This window comes from Mus pahari, chromosome 19, assembly GCF_900095145.1.
Source record: "Mus pahari chromosome 19, PAHARI_EIJ_v1.1, whole genome shotgun sequence".
NCBI lineage: Eukaryota > Metazoa > Chordata > Mammalia > Rodentia > Muridae > Mus > Mus pahari.
Genome location: NC_034608.1, coordinates 86806893 through 86813475, shown reverse-complemented (window position 1 = coordinate 86813475; position 6583 = coordinate 86806893). Strand labels below are relative to the sequence as shown.

General features: G+C 48.9%; 1 protein-coding gene across 1 annotated transcript in view; it reads right to left on the bottom strand.

The window, feature by feature from the left end:
• LOC110336779 (olfactory receptor 1361-like) overlaps positions 1-1416 on the bottom strand; it is a 5444-nt gene extending 4028 nt beyond the window's left edge. Inside the window, exon 1 of the mRNA XM_021219513.1 lies at positions 1286-1416. The gene's annotated coding sequence lies outside the window, so the exon portion shown is untranslated. The remainder of the gene's footprint in view (positions 1-1285) is intronic.
• Positions 1417-6583: the final 5167 nt, after the last annotated feature.

Sequence of the window (6583 nt, the reverse complement as noted above, 5' to 3'; positions counted from 1 at the left end):
ACACACACACACACACACACACACATTCCCACTCTTAAGCTGTGCCTGAGCAGTTAGTACATTTCAGACCCTAATGCCATTCTTTGCTCAAGGCCACTGCTCTTGTAACCCCAGGGCCCTTAACTCCTCTTAGGTGTCCTGATCCTTGCTGGGCTTGTTCAGGTCCCTACAGGTGACATCAAGCCTATCTCTGTGTTTGGCCTGATTCTGGGTCCCCTGGCTCAGCCTCAGCCCACTGAAGTCACATCTATCAAGGTGGGGCACTGGGTGGACAGTGGCAGGAACAGAGCTGCTGGAGGGCCCTGACCATCCTCTCTCTCTCTCTCTCTCTCTCTCTCTCTCTCTCTCTCTCTCTCTCCCTCCCTCTCTCTCTTCTTCCTCTCCCTTCTCATTCTTTCTTCCTCTTCCTCCTCCCCTCCTCTTCTCCTTCCTTTTTTCACTTTTAAAATAGTATTATTGCTATTATTATTATTATTATTATTATTATTTAGTGCTGAATATAGGGACTCTGCTGGCACGTGCTTGCTTTTCCACTGTGCCACACCGTCAGCCTTTTCTTTGGGAATGGAGTCTCACTCTGTAGTCTAGACTGGTCTGGAATTCGGCATCCTGCCTCAGCATCCTGTATATTGGGATGACAGGCATGGGTGTCCACACCCCGGCTCCCTGCTCCCATTGCCTCTCAGCTTGTCCCTTCACTGGTGTCCTTGGTACCAGGATTCATCTCTGCAATGCGCCTGGTGAAGGGGGAGGGAGCTGCCTCTGTGCTGTGGAAAATCTTGCACTGGCTTCCTGTGCGCCTGGCTCCAGGTGAGCTGCTGCTGGTAGCTGGTAGCTGGTGTCCATGAGAAGCTCCTTACAAAGAGTGGGTAGAGGCCCCTTCATCACACTCAGGAAATTACCAATGGCCCCACACTTCACAATCTGTGTTGTTCCAAACCTCTTAATACCATACTATACAAGCTGAGCATGGTGGGCTCATCTGTCACTCCAACACTCAGAAGGCTGAGGCAGGAGGATGACAAGCTCCAGAACAGCCAGGGCTACACACGACCTTGTTTCAGAATGACAGAACAGGAGCGACCCTGACACGCAGGACCCAGGTACTCACTACTTGGCAGAACTCCCCATTTTCTTGTCTTTTTTTTTTTTTTTTTTGGATAGACACAACTTAAGTGAGGCCCAGAAAGGCAAAGCCACTTGTCTCAGGTCACACAGTAGGCTTGGCTACACGCTCCAGGCCCACTGCCTGGTGTGGTCCCTCCCCCGCCCCCACTTTACTCACCTCTGGGAGGTGTGCTTCTGGCCTTGGAATGCTTGGCGGGAGGTAAGCCAGCTCTTCTTGGGAAAAGGTCCTGGACAGAGTGCGACTAGTGAGGCAGTTTTCTGTCCCTACAAAAGACTGTGGAAGGCCTTGGCAGAGCGCAGCCTACCCTCTGTCCTCATTGCCTGGCTTGTTCCCCAGGGTCTTGTTAGGATCAACTGGTTAATTGTTCTGTGTTCTGTCCCTATCAAGCCAGCTTGTTAGGGGCCAAGGGCACTGTACTTCCTGCCCAGGTTTTCCCTCCACACCTTTGGTGCCAGTGTCTCTAGGATTCTTTGGGGATCTCTTGAAAAGCATGGTTTGGTGGAATTCTCTTGACACTATTAGACCTGCTCAAACCCTCAGATAGCTTTGTGGCTTCCTACTGCTCCCTGAGGGCCATAGACCCTTCATATATATTATTTATTAACTTTTTGGAGGTGAAGGACACAGTCTGTAGCAGGTATGATTTCTGTTTTGTCCATATGTGTTCAGGCACGCAGCATTTTCATATCATTCAGTGAGGCGGGAATGGAGCCCCACGAGGGAAGGCTCTGCTATTCCTCTTAGTCTGACCCCATTCTTTTGAAAGCTGCATCCCTGACTCACTTCTAAAGCAACAGCAGTTGGCTCTTTTCCTTCCTTGAGGGGTGGGTGCACCCCAACCTCATGTGGGGTCAGGTCCCCTCTGACTTCACTAGCTTTGTCTATAACCCCTGCCAGTCTCCCTTCCCCTTCTAAGCCATGCTTTCTGAGGTCCCAGTTTTCTGGCTGGAGTCCCCCCATATCTCCCACAAGCTTGCCAAGCTCCCTGTTCATCCCAAGCCAGGGATGAACATTTCCAGGAACATTTCCCTGGCTCTGGGCCCTCTGTAAACCTGACCTGTGGGCGTCCGCTGTGGCTTCTTGAGCTCACCCCTGCAGTCTGTGGGCGTTCGCCGTGGCTTCTTGAGCTGACCCCTGCAGTCTGTGGGCGTTCGCCGTGGCTTCTTGAGCTCACCCTTGCAGTCTGTGGGCGTTCGCAGTGGCTTCTTGAGCTCACCCCTGCAGTTTCTCACGGAGTCTTGGGGCTGCGCTTCCTCTGCTGTCGGGGACTGGGGGTCTGGAGCTGGCTGGAGAGGGGCTGCTGCTGCAGTGGACAGACCGCTGCCCTCATGTTTTCCTAGTGGAACACAGGGGCTTTGGGCTGGGTGCGCTGTGATTTGAACACTGTGTGTCCTGCTCAAAGCCACAGTGGACCTTAACCCAATATGAACTGGTCAGGGTACCCCAAGAATGCCTAGCATACATGAGGTGCTGGGTTCCAGCTCCACTGTCAGAGAGGGGAGGGAGAGGGGCTGGGGAAGGGAGGAGGGGGGATACATTGGAGAGACAGCTCAGTGGGTAAGAATTTTCTGCTCTTGCAGAGGGTCTGAATTCAGTTCCCAGCTCTGGTGGTTCACAACTGCCTATAAACCCTTGTTCTTCCTCTGCACTTGGAGAGCACTGCACACACTTGCACAAGCCCCAACCCCGCAGACAAACACATAGACACTGATGTGAAAATAAAACAACTCTTTGTTTTTTGTTTTTTGAGGCAGAGTTTTCTGTGTAGCTGTGGATCTGCCTGCCTCTGCCTCCAGAGTGCAGCACAAGTCTTTTTTAAAAAGGGAGGGAGGGAGGGAGGGAGGGAGGGAGGGAGCGAGGAAGGGAGGGAGGGAGGGAGGGAGGGAGGAAGGAAGGAAGGAAGGAAGGAAGAAGGAAGGGAGGGAGGGAGGGAGGGAGGGAGGAAGGAAGAAGGGAGGGAGGGAGGGAGGGAGGGAGGGAGGAAGGAAGGGAGGGAGGGAGGGAGGGAGGAAGGAAGGAAGAAGGAAGGGAGGGAGGAAGGAAGGGAGGAAGGAAGGAAGGAAGGAAGGAAGGAAGGCATTAGAGCAGCTAGCTATGGCAGCGCACTGAGATCTGGAGGCCTGCCTGCCCCCACTGCGTGGAGACAACAACAGTTGAAGAGAATCTAAAGAGCATGCTAGGGGCCTGACCTTTCAGCACTCTCATGAATTTTAATTTTGTCGCATGCTTTGATGTTGTGAAACACCGAATTGCTTGGCTTTAAACCTTTCCCTCTGGGTGTCCAGGGTTTTGGACCTTCAGTTTTGGACCCTTGGGTCTGAGCCTCAGCTCTTGGCTGCGAGGCTTGGAGGGGGCGCAGCGCCTCTTAGCGGCCGCGGGGAGAAGCACAGCACAGAGCCCTGCTGCTTCAACCTTGGAAGGCACCTACTCCCCTCTATGGGCTCCTTCTTTTTCATCTTCCCTCCTCTCTCCCCCTTCCCTCCCCTTCTTCCTTCTTCATCTTTTCCCTATTCCTCTTCTCACTCCCTTTCCCTCTGCTCCCCTCCCCTCCCCTCCCCTTTTCCTGTGCAGTTGATGAACCCAAGAAGCCTCACATGCCAGGAAAACACTCTTCCATGGAACACACACACACCTAGCTACAATCGTTTTCAAATTAGTCAAGATTTTGTGGAGTCATGGTTCAAGGCAATGTCAGTGTGTTCATGTCATATTACAGACATCTCTTCTATCCTGCCACTCTGTGAGTGAGACAGGGTAGCGCTAGGCAGCTCGGGCTGGCCAGGCCTGACTATTCTCCTACCTCAACCTCCTTGGTTGTGGAATGACAGCTGTGCCACCATGGCAGGGTTGCCTGATTATGTTTTGTGGTAAGGTCTAGCTAGGTAGCTTAGGCTGTCTTAGAACTCTCCACATCCCTGCCATAAGCCACTTTAGGGCTTAGAAGACTGGTGTGGACATTCACTTCTGGCTTCAATGACCATAGTTAATGTTTCTTTTCCTGTCTGGTTGGGTCCATCTAGTTGCTTAGCTTGTTTTCTAATGCTATGATTAGAACACCATGACCTAAAGGAACTTGGGGAGAAAAGGATTCATTTGGTTTACATATCCCAAATCACACTTAAAAGGAGAAACCTGGAGGCAGGGGCTTGTGGAGGGGTGCAGCTTTCTAGCTTGCTCCCCTGGGTTTGCTAAGCCTGCTCTCTTCTTGTCATACCCAGGACCACCAGCCCATGATTGGTATGGTCTTCCCACATCAATCATCAATTAAGACCACCCCCAGGCTCGTGCATCTTAGGGAATGCGTTTTCTCAACTGTGATTCCTTCCTCTCAGATGACCCTAGTTGTGTCAAGTTAACAGAAACTAACCAGGGCCATGTACCTTGTGCCTTTTCACCCAAGGAACTCAACTTTCCTTGCACTTTCATGACACTGAGTATTTGAGAACACCAGGCAAAGGTGCTTACCGTCAAGGCTGACTTGATTTTGAGCCTTGGGATCAACATGGTGGAAAGAAAGAACTGACTACTTCAAGTTGTCCTCTGGCCAAATAAGTAAAGTAATAAGAAATAAGACTAAATAAGTAAAGTAATAAGTAATTTACAAACAAATCTATTTAGATTTTTGCCAAGGACTAGCCTTGGTTTGGAAAGAGGTTCTGAGGAAGAGTGTCTGAAAGTGGCAAAACAAATGACTTGAAGTTAAATTGTGGATCCAAGCTGACGGGCTATATTCTGCTCAAGATAGCTCAATATGTATTGGTTTTTCGAGATAGGGTCTCTCTGTATATCCTTGGCTGTCCTGGAACTCACTTTGTAGACCAGGCTGGACTCGAACTCAGAAATCCGCCTGCCTCTGCCTCCCAAGTGCTGGGATTAAAGCCGTGTGCCACCACGCCTGGCGAAAAATTTATATTTTTGAACTCATATTTTTAGAGTTCTTTTCCACAGCCTTAACAGCTATTCTGAAGGTCCCAGTGTTTACCATTTTGCTGAGATGTTACCCACACCTTTGCCTCTGGGACTCCTATTGTCTCTGATCATCATGGAGAAAAGCGAATAAAGGTTTGTCTACTTCGGACAGGCACTGACCACAGCCCAAAGAAATTACTCTACCCAGTATGGCTTAGAGAACCAATGAGTTCATGACTCAAAGGGGACTACCAAAGCTCATCATAGGATGGGTGACAACTCACAAAAGCTGCACAAGTTGCAGGCAGCTCCACCCCAGAGTCTCCACCCTCGAGGTTCTTACTGGTTTATACTCTTGAGGAAGGGACCTTGAAAATCCTGTAAATATGAAGAGTTTCCTGAGACTTGTAAGTTTTATTTCCTGAGTGATACGGGCCTTCATTCTTCCTCTAGAAAGTGATGTTCCAGTTTGGAAGAAATCACCAGATAACAGTCCCTCTTAGGCTGTGCAAAAATATTCAGTCTTGGCTATAGGTAGCTGCTTCTGTTTACTTTCTGTTTCTATAACAATGCCATAGACTGATAAGTTAGAAGGAAAAGAGGTTTATGGTTATGTGAATATGAGACTGAAGAGCCTCATCTATCAATTGCCACAGACTGGACTCAGTCAGTCCTTCCACCTGTGGGAGAATCAGGGTCTCAGTACAGGTGGGCAGGAAGTTGGTGAAAAGTGACAAACAGATGTGAACACCAGAGAAAGTGCTGCATCTGAATGTAATTTCTCAAAGTGAGCATCAGACTTATAATACCGAAGAAAAACAAGAAAGGTGAATACATCTGCCAAGGTACATCAAGATGCATAATGGTTCTTTACACAAAACAAACAAAATGCATACATAAAAAACTGTCAGGAGCCAGGCAGTGTTTACAACTGAGATAGGAACAGCCCTATCTAAGATCAGCTAAACACAGGAGCCAGGTGAATGGTCTGATGCAATGCTAGTCTATTGTTAAACCCACCACCAGGGGTCCCTTAGTAAATACCTAATTATGCTATTCCTACTAACCCTTTCATGAATAATACAATACTGTAGTTCTTCCTTAAACCACAACCCACCTTCTATCTACTATCATGTAATGTAGGCTGCCATTCATGTCTGTAATGAGAATTCTAAGTTTATTTTACTAAGCTTGCCCTGAGATTTCTAGCTCCTATCTGGTAAACTGAAATGCCTGATTACTTACTGTCAACCCTGGGGCATTTCGTCTGGATGAATAACATTCTTATGAAATTCCAAGCCCAGGGTCAGCTCAAGGACTGCCTAGGACATTGGTGAAGGCCAAGCAGTAGAGTTCAACCTGATTTAGGTATTAGTAAAATCATTTCTTGGAGGCACCTATAATAAAACAATACTGAAAGAAAGCACACAGATCCATACACTGGCTAATGCAAGGACAGGTTTGGAGCATTTGTGCCAAGTTTTCAGGAGACCGAGTTTCCGTGAAACTCTTTGTCTCAGGACTGCATCCAAGCCTTTAGGCCTG